At 44.8% G+C, this 20920-nt stretch overlaps 1 protein-coding gene across 11 annotated transcripts in view; it reads right to left on the reverse strand.

Annotated features, from left to right (window-relative positions):
- Window positions 1-3146: 3146 nt before the first annotated feature.
- LOC308200846 (protein FAM169B-like) overlaps window positions 3147-20920 on the reverse strand; it is a 117307-nt gene continuing 99533 nt past the window's right edge. For 10 of the 11 annotated variants that reach the window (XR_013955854.1, XR_013955855.1, XR_013955857.1 and 7 more), the window contains 2 exons: window positions 18485-18706; window positions 3147-10864 (listed from right to left, as the gene is read on the reverse strand). The gene's annotated coding sequence lies outside the window, so the exon portion shown is untranslated. The remainder of the gene's footprint in view (window positions 10865-18484; window positions 18707-20920) is intronic. The other variant, XR_013955856.1, reaches the window with a different exon arrangement.

A 20920-nucleotide genomic window follows, 5' to 3' on the forward strand; every position in this document is an offset into this window, starting at 1 on the left:
CAAGCTAGTGCAAGATTCTGTGTTTCATAAATTAATAAGCATCACCAACTGCATTGCTTGACCCTTTCAACTCTGTGAAATTAATATAAGTAGACAACCAAAGTGCACTTGGCCCCTGAAGAGCCTTGGAAGTTCACTTAAGCAATCCAAGTTTCCTTAAAGTTTTATAAGCCAGCTTTTAAAGCGAGTCCTTTGTACTTATTACTGGTGACAGTGAGCATTACAACAGCCAATGAACCTTTGCTGACTTCCGACCCCAATATGGTAGAGCACAGTTATCAAGGGAAATATCAGAATCAGAGCTTGTATATTACATTGAGGTCCTGACTCTTGAAAGAGCCCCCTGTAGACTCTTCAGAGTATGTCAGTGAAATAAACAGCTAATATTCTCAGACATCTACTTATGATGTACTGATATTATTGTTTACTTAAGCGCTTTTGGCATAGTAAGCCCCCACCCCCAACAAAAGGGGAAGCCTCTTAAGAGGAAAGCTGTGGCACTGCCCGTTCCCTTGCAGCAAGACGATATTTTAAGATCTTTTATTTAGCCCGGAAAAACACCCTGCTTGGTGGTGGTGAGTCAAGCAACACTAAGTCTTCATCTTAAGCGATTAATGGATTTAAATTATTAACTGGCATTAGGTAGGCATGGTGAGGAATACACGGTCTTCTCTTAGCCCGCTGAGCGGGGTGAGGCTGCCTTGAACAATGAGGGAAGTGTGTATCCACACCTACTGCGCCTTGGCATTAATTTTGCAGTCACTTGTAAGACTCCAGTTAGCATCCTGTAGAAATAAGATATCTCACCCTTGCCAGCTGATTATATTTTTCATAATGTAAAAGGTTCTTGCTGAATTATTCAGGTGTTTTTCCCACTGCTTCAAAAAAAAAAAAAAAGGGAAAGAAAAAAAAAGGAGAGAGACAGACAGAAAAGCTAAGGCAGGCTCTTCATAGGTACCTAGGAATAAACAGGCTGTCATGCAGTTGTGCCCAGTATTAATAATTATTATTGGGCTGTAAAGCCCAATTAATGATGATGCTTAAGGTATTTTTTTTTTTCCTGAATGGCAAGTTGAATTTCTAAAACCAGGTGGGTGATGAGAAATCACAGAGATTGTCTGCTGAAGGACATCAAACTCTTATTGCAGGTATTCCCCTCCCTCAGCAGTGAAGTCAGGGAGGGCAGGTGTTGTCTGTTCTCTCTAGCTATTTAGAAATTTGGGTGAAGCTTTTGGGGATGTTTTGTGACTCTGGTTTCCATTTGTTCAACTCATTTGTCTGCCTAGATCTAGACACCGACAGAGACAACAATATCATTGCATGGAGAAAATAAATACTTAAACAGAACATATGCACTTTATACGTATGCCATAACCAATCATACATGAGAAATTAAACCCACATAGGAAGCAGAATTCAACTCTCAGGAAATAACTGCTGAAATTTCTTACCAGAAACAAAGAGAGCAAAAAGAGGCTGGAAAAATGAGGTACTTTCGATGAATATGGCTCACAGATTCTATGTAAAATGAACGTTAACAGGGACAGGCTGGTGGCAGGGTTGCAGTCCCTGCCAGGCAAACGCTTCCTTAAGAACAGTGAAGTTCATTTAGCAACTTCCTGATTATTAGATAGAAATTGGACCATAACTGAACCTTGAAATATTTTGAGTCTATTCTGAAGCATGTTGTTCCCATTCAGGTTTTTGTGAGTGTAACCAGGCAATGATTTTTGAAAATGGAATCACACGGCTTGGTCATTATTGATAATGCAGCTAATCCGAATTGGTTTCTTTATGTCCATTGCCACCCACAGTTATATTAGTTGTTTAACTGAATGGCCTAATACTGAAGGAAAATGGGCTATATTCAAATGAATCCCATGCACTGGCTGGCCAAATAGTTTAAGGGGCCACTCCAGAGCAGCATAAGAAGGCAACTTACAAAACTTTTTGCATAAGAGAAAATGATTTCTTCATTTAGGACTGCTTCATTTGAAAACCAGTCACTGACAGGCCTGCTGGTTGCTGCCTTTTCTCAGAGCTAATACTCTTGCTGCTTGCAAGCAGACCACCAGCAGGTGCCAGGAGGCAATATCCATTAAGGCACAGAACGGGGCATTTTTTAAAGGAGGTGACAAAGGAGGTCTGTGTTCCCTTCCAAGGAGTGAAAGCCAACTTTGTAAATCCTGGTTTCTGGTTTTCTGCCTGAACTTCTGAAGAAGGCTCTGGTAAATGCTCAGTTAGAACTGGTAAAATACACTCTGCATAAGCAACAAAGTGTTTAGCTCCTCGCTAGCTCTCTTCTCCAGAGAACCATCTGGGTAACTCTACCTGCAGTGGAAGCCAGACACATCTCTCCCAGCTAGGAAGCTGCTTCCCTTGGAACAGTTCAGCTTTGGAGAACTTACAGGAGTTTGGAGATGGGACATTAATTTGTTTTCCACCTTTCCTCAGAAGATTTCCAGGCTTACAGAGCTGATGAATGAGCACTGTCTGTGCAGATCCCGTATTCATCCAGGCCTGGGACCCATCTTTGTCTTTTGGCTCCCTGGATCAGAAAAGCTCGCTGGGTCTGGGGAATTCCAGAGCTGCCATCCCACCCACTCAGGTCTTCTGCAGAGCACGTCTCGTTAGCTAGCTGGAAAGGAAAAGCCCCTTTTATCAAACCCCTGGGGCTAACTCATATCGAAAATAATCTGTTCTTAGCACTATTTGAGGCAGCTTTCAAACGATGAATGAAGAAAAACATTCTCTGTTGCAGAGTTTTCTTTGTTTTTCAAGTCCTTAGAGTGAGTTTGTGATCTCCGAAATCCCAGTACTAGGAGCACTGTCACTTTCCACTGAACTTGCCACTGTTTTCTTATGCAGAAGGCTGAATGTCTTGAAAAAGAAAAGTACACATTCATTTGTTATCCTGGAAATATATGTTGAGAGTATTTCCCTATCTACAGTAATTAACTTGGGGTCCACAGCTACATTTTATTTCTTCGGATAGCATCTAGTACCAAATGCAGCAACCCTGACTGTCCATGAACACTTCAGCCACACAAACAACTTTATAATAATGTGAAGTAGCCAAGGTATGCCTGCCTGCCTTCATGCACTGGTTTTCAGTACGTGCTCGTACATGTTCTCTTTGAAATGTCTTTTTTTTTTTTTTCTTTTTTTATTTTTAACTTTTCTAAAGTTTTGGGGTGCTTCTTCTCTTTCAGTTTTAGTAAATTTTCAGCTGGGTTTCATTATCTCTTGGGAAGAACAGAGATGAAATGTAATTAAAATGTTTATAGTTTCCAGTTTCAAGGCAACTTTTCCTAAATACAAACAAATAAATAAAACAAAATGGAAACATGAAAATAAGGTTTGATCAAGTGCTCAAAAATTTCAGTGGCTAAAGAATGCTAGTGTGTTATTAACAATTTCAAACATGTTTAACCAGAAGCTGGTACAATATTTTTTGAAACAGCAAACCCTTTTCTGACTGTTTTATCAGTGAAGCTTATTTAAAGAAAAATCTAATAAATGAATAGGAAAAATACTCTAGTGAGACTAACAATTAAAACTACAAATACTGCACTTGGATCAGGCCATTTCCATGGTAAGCAAATATTAATTTCAAGGATATAACTTAGTTGCTGCAGCGTTACATACATCATATGTTGTACATTACATTGTACAAACTACTTCTAATGAGAACAAATACCGCCGGTCCAGTCCCTCAAAGACTTCCAGACACATAACCCCTACTGATTTCCCCTGAACCATTTCACTCGAGGGTGCAAGCACAATTTGCTTGCTCAGAGCTAGATGAGGAACCTCTGCACAGCGCTGCCTTCTGATACAGAGATATGCTTTGGTCCTTCCAGCTATTGGGGTCGTCACCATTTTAGGGTTATATATACCGTGCCTGCCACAGCTCTGGGGTCCCACCTTCCAGCCTTGCACCTAGAGGACACCATGTCCCATCTGCACCACCGATGGTCTTCACTTCCAGCCTCCTGCCTCCAAGAGGGGCCAAAAGGGGCGATCCTGCCTAATCAGCTGTGGCCACAACGGAAAGCAATTGCCATTTCCCACTTGTAGAAGTGTGTTCCTCTTCAGGTGTCTGCCTGCTTTGATCTGGGTGTACATCTGCCCGAGGGAATGGAGTCCGACATCAGCTTCCCTGGGGGTGAGATGGAAATGGCTTCAGGGTAGCCCTTGTGATTCTTTTCTGCCAGCTAAGGGAAGGTTTGAAATGGGAAAAGTTGGACCTCAGCATGTCCCTAACTATTGAAATTAAAGCATAAGAGAGGGGCTAAACCTTCAACCACTAGAAAAAAGGTCTGGTATTAGCTTTCAGCTATGCCAAATAAAGTCTAATTAATCCATTCCTGCCCAGGTAAGCCTTCAGCCCAGCTCTCCCTTTGGGCTATTTGTCTCCATTAGACACTGCAGCAAATTCAAATATTGCATTAGCCCCCAAAAGAAACCCGTCCTACACAGCCCAAACACACTGCATCCCCCACAAAGGAAGGAGACTTTTCCACAGCTCCAGAAATATTCATTTGACAGTTTCTCCTTCCTAGGCTACAGCTCTAGTAATTGATCTGCTCTATTATTTTTCCCCATTCTTTCTCTCTTACATTTAAATATGTCCTTCATATTTCTGGAGCTTTTTTTTTTCCCAGCCTGTATCTCCACTGTTACATTATTTTTCATCTCTGTCCTCTATTTTTCAAGTGTGAAAAGGGTGCTCTGTTCTCTAATATTCACTTCTTTTTTTTTTATTCTGCAAGTACTTTCTTTCCCATCTGTAACAGCCCCTAATATGCACCTCCATTCGATTTTACTTACCCAGCTTGAAACCCTCTCATTCTAATTACCTTTTCAGTTTTCTTCTATTTCTCCCTTGAGATGTCTCAATTAGTGTACTTTTTCTTACTGGCTGTCACCTCTGAGCTACAAGGTGGGTCTAACTCCAACTTAAACCATGCAGAAAATAAATGAGGAGCCGTTCTTGGCGGCCCCGCTGAAGGTGGTGTTACTTTACAAACTAGTGCACCTTTAATAGATGATAAATGGGCAGAAAAGTGGCCTTGTTAATGCAGCAACCCTTGATTTGGTTGCCATGCCGTGTCCTTTCATTACTCAAAGATACAGGAAAGGCAACCTATGCTAAGTCCTGGGTGATGTACTTCCATACAAAGAGAGTGAGTAGAGGCTAATTAACATAGTTCTGGTCAAAGCCTGAAATTAACTCTTGTCTTTAAAGACCAAAGCTAAAAATGTCATTTGTCTTGCCCGTAATTGTGTTTAGCGGTAATTATGGTAGTAGAATAACAGCAAGCAAAATGAATCTCGGAGTGAGTTTTTCTGCCCTTTCTATCTCTAGCAGAACACTAAATTCTATTTCTGTCAAAGAGGACCGGATAAAAATGCAGGTGACATCCGCAGTACATTTCTTTGATTAAAATTGGCACCGTCATATTGAAGTTCACACAGAGCTTTCAGAACCTGAGGAGTAAATTCTCTCTCTGCATGCTCCCATATAATAGGAAAGAGAGCCCCCTCCCCACCAGAGCCCGTACCGTGCAGCCAGGGGGAGATGTGGGCACGGCTGATTAAAGTGCCAGGCTGGGACCCGAGGACAGTATCCACAGGACATGACCTGACGTGTACACACGTCCCAGGTCACTTCAAATGATCCAGGATATCTACATCTCATAGGGCACCGTGCAGCACTCACAGGGAAGCAGCCCTGTCCCGTATTAGCACAGTATTACCTTCAAATTAAAGCCCTTGCTTTCTCGGGTAATTAAATTGTTGGGCAGATCTGACCATACTGCATCCAGCTTTCAACCTCCTTTGTCCAGAGCTGGGGTAGCTATCTCTGTATTCTGAAGTGCACATACACCCCACATGTCTGAACCCACGTATTTAAATTTAAAAACCTGAGACTGTTGTTGTTATTATTGCTGTTATTGTTAAAATCCCTATGGCATATGCTGCTGTCACCCTTCAGTTGTCCAGAGATCCATCTACCTGCAGTGCCTCTTTCACCACCACCACTGAAACTTACCAGCACATCAGCCCTTAGTGGGCTGGAGGATTTCTCTGTCAGGTATTTTAAAGATTTCTAACTAAACTTTTTGGAAGTTCTTATATATTTGGATCAAAGCTTGATGCTGAAGCTAAACTTTTCCCGAGAGTTTATTACTGAAAAAAGCTTCAAATGCCCAATACACCTGGATCTATCTATACACACATTCTTTCTTCCAGTTATTGCATTTATCTAAGGTGGCAAAGGCATTTAGATTTCTACTGCACTGGGCCTGAGGGTCTTCATGTGATACTAAATGCATATCTACCGGGCACACCGAAATTCCTAGGGCATGCATTAGTGGATCAGCTGCTGGCAAGCACCAAGGCCTGTAACACAAATGGACACAGAGCATATTCACTTGGGCCAGATTTGTCCTTTTCTGAAATTATTACACTTTACAGTGTAAACCCAATGAATTCACCCTAGGGCCCACAATATCATTTTTGGCACAAGCACAACTAAGACATAGTAATGATATTCATTGAGATAACAATACGGCACAAAACATGCCATAGCAACTTTTTTGAAGCGCTGGAGGAGTAAAGATCACCCATGCAGACTTCTCCAATTCTTCCAACGGAATCACCTCTGCCAGTTTGACTAGTATCCCTCGTAGTGAGCAGGGAGTCAAGGCAAAAGTTCCCCTGAAGGGATCGGCCCTAGGGGTCCTGAAGGTGCTCTCTCTCTGGGCCCCAGACAGGTCTCAGTCCTCAGAGCTCAGCTCAGCCGAAGTCCCGATGTGAGCACTGCAGGGTACAGGAGTTCAGTTCTGCTTCACACCATGCACGCAGACTTGGCATCCTTTTGAAAGTCTCAGTGCCCTATCAAAGGTGAATTCTGGAGGGCCTGTATATCCCTTGGGTTGTGACTTTCAAGAACTCCAGAAATTTTCCAGAAAGTAGGGCTCACGAGCCCAAAAGCTTATGTTTTCTTCCCAACATATCAGTTATCTAATAAAAGTTATTCCCTCTCCCTATAGATGTCTCCTCACATACCTCTTCAGACCCTCACAGCTATTGTATTACCACACCAGCCTTTACAAGCAGCACAAGTACCTTTACGATGACATCTGCCAGCATCACCTGACAGATAAAACCACCAAAGTCCATCTGGAAATGTTGCCTCTTCCCATAATATCTTTGCATCTTTTGTGAGATTTTATAGCAAAACTTTGTAATAATTTATTTACACACAAAAAACTCAAGAGTTATGTGTTACTCTGACATCTACTGCAGCCAAACTCTCTTCTGGGTCCTGTTAGTCGAGTTTCATCAGTAACTAGATGGAACTCCAGGCCTCCAGACCTTGCAGCTTTGTCATTTATAGGACCTTTGCTGAGGTTACAGGCCACGTCTCTCCATTCCTAGCAGCAAAGACACCTTTCTGCAGCACACACAGCTTAGCTTATACTCCCAGGGGAAGTGCAAATTATGGCGAGTACAAAACAGAAAACCATACGGTGACTTAAGTAATCTATAGACAGCAAACAATAATCCTGAAAATAACCCATATTCTGCCTTTCCCTGGCACAGCATAGAACTGACTGAACAAATTTGGGATCTGAAAATAAAGTGTCTGAATTCATAGCTAGCACACAGTCACCAAGGGCACGTGTGTCCCTCTTCTGGCCTGCAGGTGCCCAGCAGCACACCACGAGCTGAGTGCTGGGGGACGATGCTAGGAAATGGTTACATCAGGAAGCTCACGGGGCTCAAAACACCACCACGAGACTAGTGAAACACCACAATGTTTAGCCATGTTAGCCCAGGAGTTACTGCAGAATTTCTTAGCATGGCAAATATTGCATTGGGCTCTGCAATGGCTTGCGTCTTGTTCCGGAGATATTTCTGCCCGTCTTTGCTGCGCTGAGCTTTGGTGTGCCTGCACCCAGTGGGCAGCAGAGACATACCCATAGAGAAACTCTGTCCCCACCACACTTGGGAGGTGGCACTGGAAAAGATTTTAGAGACCCTGATGTATTTAGCAATGGAACAGCACTGTTTCACTGCAAATTGTTGCACGGGAGTGACTTATCTTTTGGGTTTGCTATGGGAAGTTCATCAGACACTGCAATGTCTGAACCAGGCCCACCTGTGGAGTTACTAGCAGAGCACTTTGTCCTTTGAGATCTGCCTAACTAAAGCCACTCCACCAGTACTGGCACCCAGATCCCAAGTTGTGCTAGTCATACCACTGCATAAAGCCATCTCAAGGTGACTTGCTGCCACAAAAGGGCTCACTGTCTTTTCATCCATACGTTTGGGCATGATCAATACCAACTCCTGACCTTGAGCTCACAGGATCATGGTATTGCTCTCCTTAACATCAATGAGACACCTAAAACAAAATACTTCTACTGAAGCCCTCAGCTCCTATCGGAGACAAAGATGCATATTGGAGGGTGAAGGTGAGGGCAGAAACAGAGCTCCCAGTTTATGCTCAGCATCTGGCAGGATGAAACCCATCAATGCTGCTTGGCTTTCAGTGGTTAATTTAAGTGAAGAAACCCCTTTTCTTTACAGAAATCTTCATAAATCTGCAGGAATTCATGTCACAACTGCTTCCCCATTTCTACTGCTTTTTGAGAGCACCTTGGTCTTTGCAGAGTAGTGCAAACCAACACAGACAACTCTAAAATGTCTTATATGGCAGCTCCAAATGCTTACAGTTTATGTAAAGCCATGGAGCCAGCATGATAAGATCTAATTACCAAGCGAATTAGTAAAAAAACAGCTGCAAGGTTTGCAGAAATGTCTGGAAGTGCAGAGTAAATGGCCACAATTGATAGAGTTATTGCACAGGCATCCTGAGGGCACAGTCTGCAGCACTCAAGTCCTAACCAAAATCACTGTCAACAGTTGTTGTTTTCTCCATTCTGTTAAATGAAAAGAGCATGAAAATGATCCTGCAAACAGCCATTTAATATTCTCATGCACATGAACTGCAATTATCAGCAGCAGCAACAACAAACCCTGCTGTAATGTGTTCATGGTTAATCAATTCAATTGATCACTGTTTATTAAATAAAAACCTGCTCTCTAAACAGTTCTTCTTTAAGTGGCATGTTTGGGGGCTCTTTTTTTCCCCTAGATTTTCTTTTTCTTTTTAATAAAAACTGCTAGGAAAATCAGGAGATCAATTAAAGCTTTTAATTTAAATCCAGGCTAAGAGAGATGCTAGCAGTGCATATCGCCCTTACAAAAGCATTAGCTTAAAGGAGGTTTGAGTCAGCCTAGCCACTCCCTGGGAGAGCTAGGCGGAAGCTGATTCGTTCCTATTTTAAAGGCTTTCAAGCCACGTTAGCAACAGCCAGCGTATTTATCTGTGTAAGAGACAGTCATGACCAGGTCAGCTCAGGATATCAGGAAGTGGGCCGTTGATAATGCAGATTAGGGGGCATGCTTTATTCACATCAGCACTGTAGCATTGATCACCCCTATTCTGCACCTTTAGACGGTAGATCGGAAATCAATGAATTCCAGGCTGGAGAGATGCTGTAGATAACAGAAATCCTCTATAGTCGGTTATCTCCCTACAAGGAATAACGATCTAGCACAGAATTGAATGCTTTAAATGTACGAAGAATATACACTACATTACAAGTTCAATGGCAGATTGATACCAGGACAGCCAGAGCCTGGCTGTAACCCAGCCCCGAGCTGATTCCCGCAGCTCAGTGCTACGCTGAGAACTTGGACCTACCTGGAGTCCTCCCTGCCCTTCGGCTGCTCCGAGTGGTGCAGAAGGGAGGAGAAGGGGAGTGTTGACACACAAAAATAACCTCATGGGATTTAATTAAGACTACTGAACCTGTGTCACTTGTAATTTATGGCAGATTTGAACCTATGCCTCCAGAGGGAGAAAATGAAGGCATTTCCAGTACATTAGCTGACTTCAATAACAAAGTCAAATCTGACGTCCTGTGACCCTCGAGTGAACGAAGACTAAGGAGTCCCTGTTATCCCAATTATTTCTGGCTAGATTTGTGAGATGTTTGCACTGCCATGGAATCCAGCCACAACCAGGTACCTGCCCTAATGGGGGAAGTGCAAAGCCTCCTCATGCCACAAAACCCTTGTGAGAGCATTAGAAATCTCCAGCAAAATTGGGTCATTAATGGTATGTTCCACGGAGAAAAAGGGACGCCGGGCATATTCCCTCCCCTGCCAGCAGGCACCTGGCCTCCACAGGAGCTAAGAAAAGGCTTACAAATAAAGCTGTGCAAATAGCTGGCTTTGCCTTTTATGGCCAAAGTGAAAAAATAAACTTAGCAAAAATGCTTTAGGTCAACTAAAATATTTTGTTCAGCCTCATATCAGGCACGTCACCTTTCATCCTTTGGGAGACTGGGGGAAGGGTGAGAACATGCTTTATTATTGGGCACATTTTGCAATGAAAAAAAAAAAAGGAAATGTTAAAATGATTTTTTTAACTATTTTTCTTATTCTTTGTTTTTCATCCAGAATTAATTGCTAACCAACTTCCAAATAGATTCAGCTGACCCAAAACTATCAGTCTGTCTCTTCAGGGGTAGGGGGAGAAATCACTGAAATCTTTTACTCAGATTAACTTCTACAAAGGTACTTCAGGGAACCGAAAAGCAGACATACCTTCTTTTTTTTGAGCAGCCAGAGTAAATGAGTTCAAAAAATAATATTAAAAGGAAAACTTTTCACCGGGATGAAGCAGATGTCATGCATGACTGACCAGCCCTGGAACCCATAACAGCAGCGCCAACGAGGCTGAAAGCAGCAGCAGTAGCAGCAGCCTCTCTAGTCTGACCTGTTTGAGAGAAAAGGGATTATTAGGGAATAAAATTAAATCCTTTCGATATAGGTTCCGCAGCCAGTGAGTTTAGCACACAGATGTCTCGTGGCTGCGTTAAATCCATCTTTCCCCCTAGGCTTGCTAGGCAGCACCACGTAAATGAATCCCTGCCCATGCCGATAAGGAGCTGAGAGTTGTGCCGAGGGGAGGCAGGAGGCAGGTAGAACCAAGTCAGCCGCCCTGGGGAACGCTGCCCAGAGCCCTGCGTGCAGAGATGTCCTGAGCTTGTGCCGAAAACACCGGCCTTGCTCTGGGAACACTTAGGGACACGCCACTTAAGGCCGCGGGTTGTGGTTTTTTTTTTTTTTTCCCTTTAGGAAATTGCCACTCAAGTTAGGATAGGAGCAATGCCGCATCAAAGCGGTTCATAATTAGGTACAAATTTCGCTTGTAGTTCAGCAATTTCTACGGATTAGCAGCCGCTGACCTTCGCCAGGCCCCAATGGCAGCCAGCCTCCATCCTTGGTCCCAGAGTGACCTCTAGTGTCGCCACAAGTGGCGTGCTCCCGGCGCTCCCCTTCAGTCACTTGGCAAGAGGTTAGCCCAGAGAGCATCACCCACACGGTGATCCTGCTTCGCTCCTGCTTTCTCCTCATTTCTGTCCGTGCACACAGCTTGAAAGGGGCAGCGAGGCTCAGGTCGTGCCCAGAGGCCAGGTGAGGCCTGTTCCCAGCCGGGGTTATGCTGGTACCTTCTCCTGGCTGTTCTGGGCGCTGCTGGTTGCAGGCCGGTGGTGGCATCCCTCCTCCGGGCCTTCCCAGCCCTGCTGCCCTTCGCGGAAAAGAAGCACCCACAAGCCCGAAGGCCTCGGTCCTTCCCGTGTCTTCCCACTCGTGAGAGCAGGCTGCTGCTCTTGCTAACCGGCACACGAAGCTTTAAATGAATATTTTGAAACCCTGACAAATGTTTGTGTGGAAAGGCAAAAGAAGGAGAGCTGAGTGAAGAGAGGTTCGAATCCATTTGCTACAGAGCTCAGGTGGCTGGGAGCAGCTAACCAGGCCTGCTGTGTGACAGGATGCTGAACCAGCACCAGCCTCTGACGGCTACTTACTCCTGTACCTTTCCAGCTCCTGTCTGGAAAGCAGGAGCTCTAGCACCCCGCCAGGAGGGGACAGGCTCCTGACACCTCTTAAACTGGTTTCCATTCAGGTCTGGAGGAGCACCTGGCACATTCAAATCAAAGCAACCAAGGCGTGAAGGCAAACGCATCACCGCGCTGCGAAAAACGCTGAGACGTGATCATTTGTACACTTCAACTTCTGACAGTCATCCGCGCAGTGAGGTATTTTCTTTTCCCCACAGATTCCTTTGGGCTGGGGCTCTACTTCAGATTAGAAAACAAAAAAATTGTTTTGAATGTTTCTGCTTATCCACCACTGCCCACAGTAACCATGCATAGTGGACATCTATAGCGAAGGGTCAAAACTGCTCTGGAGACAAACCCTCCAGATCTTTTCAGTAGGGTCATAATCATAACGTAGAACTACATAGCATAAGCAAAGTTCAATCAGGTCTTACTGAATGACCAGAAAATCATTTTTATAGACCACCTCAGTTCACTGTCAGTAGAGGCACCTGAAGAACCCCCACATATTCCAGGGGTGTAAGTCTAGCACAAGACCTTCAGTTGTTTTAAGAAGAGTTCATCTCTCCCCTGTGGCTTCAATCTGATGATATTCACATCTTCCATAGAAGCACCAGCCTGGATGAGCTGTTACTGTGATCAGGTAATCTCCCAACTTCAGTCTTCCCTGTATTTAAACTTAACGCGAGTATTTTGACATGGATCCAGGACTGAGATAAGCAGATTTTCACCACTGGATTGAAGTCAGTGTTTTACAGATGCTTCACTGGTATTTCTGATTCCTCTGTACTTTTACTTATTTCCTTTTCTCTCTTTTTTACCCTCATCTATAAGCACAACTCAGAGCACTCTACATTCTGACATGCTCCTGTATTTCATGGGCAGGATTTCACCATTCACAGACCAAAACCAGCCTTTGAGAAAGCCTTTCCCTTCCCCCCATGGAACTAAGAGAACATTGCCTAAGATTTAATAAATAAAATAAAATACTCAATTTAAAAGCATCAGAAGATGTCATTCACCTACACAAAAGAGTTGAAAAGACAAGTGCCTATTTTCGGCAGGGGAGGCTAGAAAGTCCACTAGTGCAGGCACAGTGGCTTTTCCAGACGAAATGAAGACATGAACCGGAACAGTGTGAACAACAGGGCTGGCATTCCTTGCAGGCCATGATTATCACTTATTAAATTACCCATGAGCAGAGCAAGCCAAGTGGAGCAGCACATCACACTGACATACACCAAACCAAGGCTTGCAGGAAGCCTCAGAAATCCCTGTCCTCAGCTGGGGGAAAGAAAGAAATATTGTAGGTTAGGCATGAGAGAGTGACTCTGTGTTCAAAATTACCTGTTCTCATTTCAGAATCATAAAAGCCAGAAAAAGAACTCACTATTCAGAAAAGAAAAAAAAAAAAAAAAGAAAAAAAAAGATATTCTGGTAACATACAGGAATGGAAGAATGCGATAAAAGGGTTAAGGAAGTGGCAGCCTGGAATATATCTGGATTTTGTTCGGTTCAGTGTTCTCAGGGACTGGCCCAATAGTCCTTGGAGTCACTGAAGTGGTTTCCATCAATTTCAGTGAGCATTTAACTCACCCCCCATCTGACAGACCTATCTCCAGAACACCTTGAGTACCACTGCACCAAGAAGAAATCTCATCTGAAAGAAAGTAGGTTCGATGACAGCTGAAATTAAGGCTTGTTATACTCAAGACACAGAGTTCACATAGGAGGGAGAAAAATTAAAGGATGCCTGAAGACTCCCTGACAAGACACAGATTCTGGAATAACAGTAAAATAATCTGCATCCATTTTCAAAGGGCAATGGACCCCAAATGTGAGCTTCCACAGAGTGATAATCCAGAGTTATTCCTGACTGATATCTCCTCCTGTAGACAAACACTCACTTGTTAAAAGTGAAGCACAGTGTATTGACAGGAATAAACTGTCAAATTCAGATATGTTTGTTAAGGCCAAGAGAAGTGTAAGCCTCAAAGATAAAATTAGGGAAAGTTTCTAGGTGTAACTTGTTGAGGAGTCCGGGGAGAAAGCTAAAATCAAACACCACCAGACAGACAACTATCAGTAACCCAAACAACAAAGAGAGGTACAAAAGGCCAGAGGAATAGCAGCCCAGATGGTGGTCATGCGAAAAAACACATTCCACAGATTGCAAAACACTCAACTTATTTTTGATTATAGAAGACAGAAGGATGGAAAAGTTAAAAAAGAAATATGCTTGGGCCATAGTCATCACAGACATACGCCAGTTGTGGACCTCTCTATTTTTGACCCGTTGGTTCTTGCCTTATTTTTCCAGTGAAATACCTTAGATGCTTTAGATACAGTTAGAAGTAAAAAATAAACAATAAATCATGTGAGACTTATGAGTGAGTTGTCCATACCAAAGACCTGCAGAAAGGGGTGGTGTTTTTTTTTTGAAACAGAAATTCTAGAAAATTTTAAAGTGGTCAACAGCTACTTGCTACATGTCTCCCCAAGGAAAAGATTAACGTTATTGTGATGAGTGAAGTGATAGTATTGCAGCTTCTCCCAGCATTGCCTGAGCATCAATGCCCCAACAAGAGAGAAAAATAGCCATATCAGGAACATCTCTCCTCTTTGTCTTCATTAACTTACATTTTGGCTGCACACTCCAGAGGTGTGCAGCAGAGAAGAATATGCAGGCTCAAAAGGGCTCAGCTGGAATTGCAGCCCAGTTCTGCCATAAAATGACTCAAACTTCATTAAATAAAATAAAGCTGCTGTAGCCCAAGGATTGAGTGACTTGTAGTTTCCCTTGCTCCTGGGTTAATACAGCAAAGCTGGCACATTGATAGAACACTTAGCAGGACAGTGGGATGTGCTGAATTCAAATGAGAATCATAGCTGGTAGGACTGTACTAGGTGCTTCATACATAATCTGCTGCTCGGAGGAAGAGAAGAAAATACAGCTAAAGAAGGGAACAAAAGTGTAAAAATCTACAATTGCACACTGACATAGATTAGTCGCAGAAAATAGAGGACCCTTCAGGCCTAGAAGTGACTATAAATTAGAGAAAACCATATTAGAGTCAAGATTAAGAGGATCTTCTGACTTAGATATGTCTGACTGCAGATCAGCTCATTATAGAAACCAACAGTCCTGACATCCCAATAGGATATCATCAGAAATCCCAAAACAGAGCCCACGTGCAGTGTCCAGCCCGCAGCACACGCGCTGGACAACTGAATCACACAGCAAACCAATGACTACCAGAATGCGCGAGCTGTCTTGGACATGTTCACGATTCCCAAAAATCTAAGAAAGAAGAGAACTGGAATGCCTCCATTCCAGTTCTTGCTCCGTTCACAGCTCAGTCATGCTGCACACGAGGTGTCAGGCATCAGCCGCGCAGAGCTGATGATGTAAAGCCATGATACCTCCCAAGAGCACGTGAGGTGGAGTCTGTCCATGAGATCCTACTGCTCATTTGCTGGAGGTTTCTACTCGTAGAGCGATCTTGCAAGAGCTACTGTTCCAGGAGTGCTGTCAGACACCTAGGAGACAGAGCATACAGTGGATGGCTGTTAAATCCAAAGCCTTCTGCCAAAAGAAATAAGGAAGCACTACAACAAACCTTAGTTCTGGTTCCAAACAAGTCAGGCCAGCACTCAAGAAAGGGCCTTGGCCTCTGGGATATCCACCCTTGGACTAGAAAGAACAATACTGAGCGAGGGCCTGTGCTGTCTGTGCTCTGCTGGCGAGGACTTGATGGAGAAGCACACGAGCCTGTACAATAGGGGACACCAAGAAAAAGCACACATCCGAAACCTGGCCTCTTCACACACTCAGACAGGGTCTGCTGCCAACAATTAGGCACCTCTGCAAAACTGAAATTCAGGCCTGAAGCTGATTCCTACCAGCAGGCAGGTGGGGCTGTGACCCCCGAGAGGATTACACGGCAACGTGACTGCCAAGCCTAAGGTGGCAGACCTCACAGGACTCTGAACTGGCTTTTAGGAGGTACTGGGGAAAAATCTAGTCCATTTTGGCACAATTTACATATGTAAGGGAAGGAAAGACATTCTGGAAGCAAAATTTAGGCTCTTGGGAAGGAAACTGCAAACAAGAAATATTCTCTGAAACATTCCCAGTAACCCTACACAGGACTGAAAAGAGAGGCAAAAACACCAAGGTTTAATACCTGGCTGAGAAGACGGTTAAAGAGCAGACTCACCGGGAACTGGGGACGCTTCTGGAGGCAAGGGGACCCACGGCAGAGGGGCAGACATCTCTGACTCACCGCAGAACAGCCTTACGGCACTTAAAACCAAGCAGGTTGTGAGCAGGCTTTTAAACCCAGGCACAGCAGAAGGCAATTAGGTGCAGAGGCACAAACAGCTTTGGCTGACACTTCTTTAAGAACAAAGCCATGGAAACCATGTATCCTTATGCAGGGAACACAGCAGGGGATGGAACAAGTCAGACAGAAAAAAGCAAACAGACTAAGTGCCACTTGAGTAAAGTGCCAGGAGAACCAAACCAATGACACAAAATCCCAAAAATCTAAGCAAGAAGAGAACTGGAATGCCTCCATCAGGTGAGAACATCAACTAAATACATAGCTCAGACACTTGGTGGCAACTTGTGAGCTCCCCCACACCACCCCTTTTGTGCTGAGACAACCACCAAAAGGAAACAGACAAACACGGGGTGGTTTCCACTACCTGCAAGAGGAGACGTTCAGGGAGGAATGCCCAACGGCTGGTGTTTATTCTATGCTAGATGCATCAGCAGTGTTCCGGCACCAGTGTTAAGGCACAAAAGCAGGGTTTGTGCCTGGGTGCACTCAGCACCTCCCTTGGGTGATACTGCCACCTTTTTTTGGGCCCCGTTTGAGTCGTGTTCTGCATGCACAGTTAAAAGCTGTTCTCTTTTGTGGAGTTCCTCCACTTTGTTTCCTTGATTTCTGCGTTCTTTTCTGTCCAGGGGCTCCCCCATTTGGAGCCGTGCTGCCCCTGTTTGGTTCCTCTGGGATGAAACGTGGCAACCTCTGTGTTAACCTCTCTGATAGCACCTGTGCCACAAGCTGAGGCTGACCTGTGTCTCAGAGGCACGGAACTGGGAAGTGATAACCTGGCCTCTGTCTGCACACCTCGGATTTTTCCTTAAAATTGTCATCTAGTTCTTCCTCCTGGCCCAAGGCACAACCTACATCACTCCCGAGAAATGAATTATCAGGAGAAAATATTCTGAGAGCAGAAAAGCAGTTACTTAAACACCACTTCATTTTAATGCCTATCTGCTTTCAATCTGTATCCGTATCAGTGTGGGTGTGTTTAACGCGACATTGTACAATTCCTAGAGTAATTTCAAGAACAAATTGTACCAGATCCACGGAAAGAGAGAGAGAGATCCCTAGGAGGTATTTGGGTAACATAATCAATTCATACGGAGTGAGCGGGTGTCTGAGTATGCATGCGAGTACAAAAAAAGCACATGTACACATACACCCACACAGCACGCCAGGATGCTGCAGAATCCCGTAGACATCACGAGTATAAAAGCCAGACTTTTGCATGCATTATTTCTGAAATTTCTCAAGCCCTCCGGTTTCACAAAGCTGAATTATTTAAAACCAACATGGAGAAGCAGGACTGCGCTTTAAAAAGGAGGATTAAAAAAAAAAAAAACATTACCTGTATCTGAGCAAATCAGATTTTGTTTCATACTCAATTGCTCACAAAGAAAGTTTATAACCCTGGTTTGACCCTACCCAGAGCTGCAATTTTCCAACTCACAGGGTGACAAAACTAAGTTGAAACCTGTATCTGAATACAGTGACAGCAGTTTGACCCTGGCTAGAGTTAAACTGATTTTTATATCTAAAGACAACAATCATTTTTTGTGTCGTCAGAAGTAATGCCGGGGGACAACAATACGAGAAATGTCACAACATGGGGTGCTACGGACTGGAAAAAGCAGCTCCTTGATGGGGTCCCCTGGTCTCTGATGTGCCCCTGGTAAAATGATCTAAGTGATTCTGGCCCATTGCCACAAGCCCTCTTCTCTGCTGTATGTGCAGAGCAACGTGTTACAGCATTATGAACATGTCACTGGCACTGTTAGCAGTACAGAGATAAAACCCCACTCATCTTTAGCGCAGCAAGTAGGAACGTGTATCACTCCTTTAATTATTAAGCCTAAGTGGGATATCCTCAGTTTCCCAACGCCAGTTTAAACTGGATTGTGCCCTGCAGATTCATCACTTGTGGGCTGACGTTGATGAGCTTTAAAAATATTTTGCTGTTCCTCTAGCTCTTTCCCAGTCCTTTGTTCATTTATTTCTCTTCCTTGGACTCCCAAGCCTTCTGAATCGGAGGCGAGGAAGCACCAGGCGTGAACTCGTTGCAAAGCTGGCAGCTATCCTGCCTCACCCTTACCCTCCTGCCAGCAGGGAGCCCTGGCTCCACCTGCCCAGTCCTCCCAGCAGAGCTCGGGCACTCACCTGGGGACAGGTCACTAAGCCTCCTCCCATCCAAGTTCAGCGCTGACACGGCTCAGAGGAAGGGATGGCGCTGCCGCAGCGAGTTGGGGCCCTTCACCCTCCGGGAGCTGGAATGTATCAGGCTGCTCAGGACACTGCTGCTCACTAACTGCTACTCCAGCAAACGCACAAAACCAGCTTCTGCAGCACAGGCTGCAGGCCCCAAAAGAGCCAGGGGAGGACCTGTGAAATGAAAAGGACAAGACGTGAGATTTGGCTGAAAGATCCTTTAAAGTTTTCAGTTCAGCATAATGCCCCAAGTCCAATGCCCAGGGCTGGCACCTGCAAGGGTCTGTCCTCTCCTCCTCCACCCAGCTCCTCGGGGCTGCTTGTCCACCATGAACAGACCTGCCCACACACTTGGAGGCCAGAAGGAATAGCACTTTATTGAAGAAATCCAGATTCAAAAGAAAGAGGAAATCAAAATAAATCCTTGGAATACAGGCCAGCCTAAATCCTGGTATTTGGATAATGGGTTAGATATCAACTACACCAAAAGAATCATGAGCATTCAGGGCTCTGATTTTGCATCTCTGACTGGGTGTAAAACCTTGTGTTCCTTCCAGACCACATGGTGCCATCTGTCTCTGCTTCTCACCAGCTCCATTTGGCCACGTGCTGCTCTTTAGGACATATGGATGAATCAGCCAGTAAACAGGAACATCACCTGAGGATTCCTCTCCTTTGATCTTTTCCTCCACCACCACCCCTACCCCACCAATGAACCAGACCCTGAGCTTGACTCCAAGACCAGGGTAGTTCAGTATGTAGGTCTGATTCGATTTTACTGATGTCTCGTGGGCGCCATGAAAACCGGGTGTGAGAAAGAAAGAGAACAGAAAGAGGAGAAAAAAACTACAGTGCAAATAGTGTTAGACAAGAGAACCTTTGCTTTAGGAGAGATAACAATGAGAAAAAAATGAAAGACAAATTCATCAACAATGTCTACAGTTTAGGATATATACAGCAGGTGAAGTGGATATTTCTTCAAGAGTGGTACAACTAGGCTGTTAAGGACAATCACGATTAGAAGGCAGAGAAATACCCAGGACTTAGGTAGACATGAATGTCCAGACTCCAAATTTAACTCAAGGTCATCTAAGTACAGAGTACAAACACAGTAACAGCTATGCTGGTTTGTGCAGCTTTGAATGACAGCTGAATCCCTGAAATTTCAGGAGCTCAGACCAGACCCAAAGTTCCCTACATACTCCACAACTTCCCCATGGTGGGGCTTTCCTCTTACTCCTGCTGGCCTTTCTAGCCCATCAATCATCACGCAAGGGTAAGGCTGAGCTGAAGACACAGAGAGAAGTCCCTACCGATGCCACCCTCCCCACGCAGCCCTCCAACACCTCACACCTCCTTCAGTTCCTTCTTGGCTTATTTGCTCCCTGGTTTTGCACTGGCTGTGCCCACCCTACGCCAGCAGGACATCACCCAGGTGGTCCATACTGCCCAAGGCAGCACGGGAGCACTGGGGGCACAAAAAAAGCCGTGGTGTGGCTTTGGAGCCGCTGACTGCCAACTTGCATTGCTTTGGCCACTGAGTGAGTCAGCTGCTGCTGCACGCAGCGCTCAGAGAGCCCCGCTCCAGCCGCCAGACGTGGCACCGTTTCTGTGTACTACTGCACCGTGCAGGCAGGTCTGGAACCCAGCTTGTTAAATCACAGCGTTGGTCCAAGCTGTTCCATGGCGCGGAGTAAACCATGCAAATCCTTCTTGTTATCCTTTCTAAGCTCAGTCCTGTGCTTCTCTGCATACATTAAACTGGGTTGGGGGAAGAGAAAGATTAATGCAGTGTCTGCACTGGGTTTTTCTCATCTGTCTGTTTTTGCTGAGAGAAGGGGGAAGGCAGATGCTTAACCCCCAGCAGGAGCGCACCACTGATGTTAGCTCTGCAGCCTCCTCTTCCTTGCCAATGTTCCTGTGATGATCCTCCAGGCAATCTGCACAGAGCAGACTCTGGCTCACCTGCAGTCCCTTGCATCTGTGAGATCAGCTGCTTGGTGGCACCTCATCGCTGTGAAGGGCTGGAGCTGCTTCATCTCGGCTCCTGCTGAGTTCTGAGGTCAGCAGAAGTTGTGAGCGTCTGCTACATGGGGAAGCAAAACGCTGCTCTGCAAGTAGCAAGGTTTCACAGCCTCTGCTCAGATGAGAATGCAGCTGGAGATGTAAGCCTGGAGCCCCTGCCTATTACCAGAGGCAGGATTTTGCTTGCATGAAAGGCATGTGCTCCGCCTTCCCACCTCCTGCTTAGCTCGGAACCACATTTCCCTCTATAAGTAGTGTTGATACCTGCAGCCTTTCACTACCGCTAATTATGCTTGTAGCTGTATCTGCACCGCTCAGATTTCTGCTCCGTACTGCGCTGCCTCTACTGAGCCCTACTGAACA

Source organism: Anser brachyrhynchus (assembly GCF_964034855.1).
Source record: "Anser brachyrhynchus genome assembly, chromosome: 11".
In the NCBI taxonomy this organism is placed as follows: domain Eukaryota; kingdom Metazoa; phylum Chordata; class Aves; order Anseriformes; family Anatidae; genus Anser; species Anser brachyrhynchus.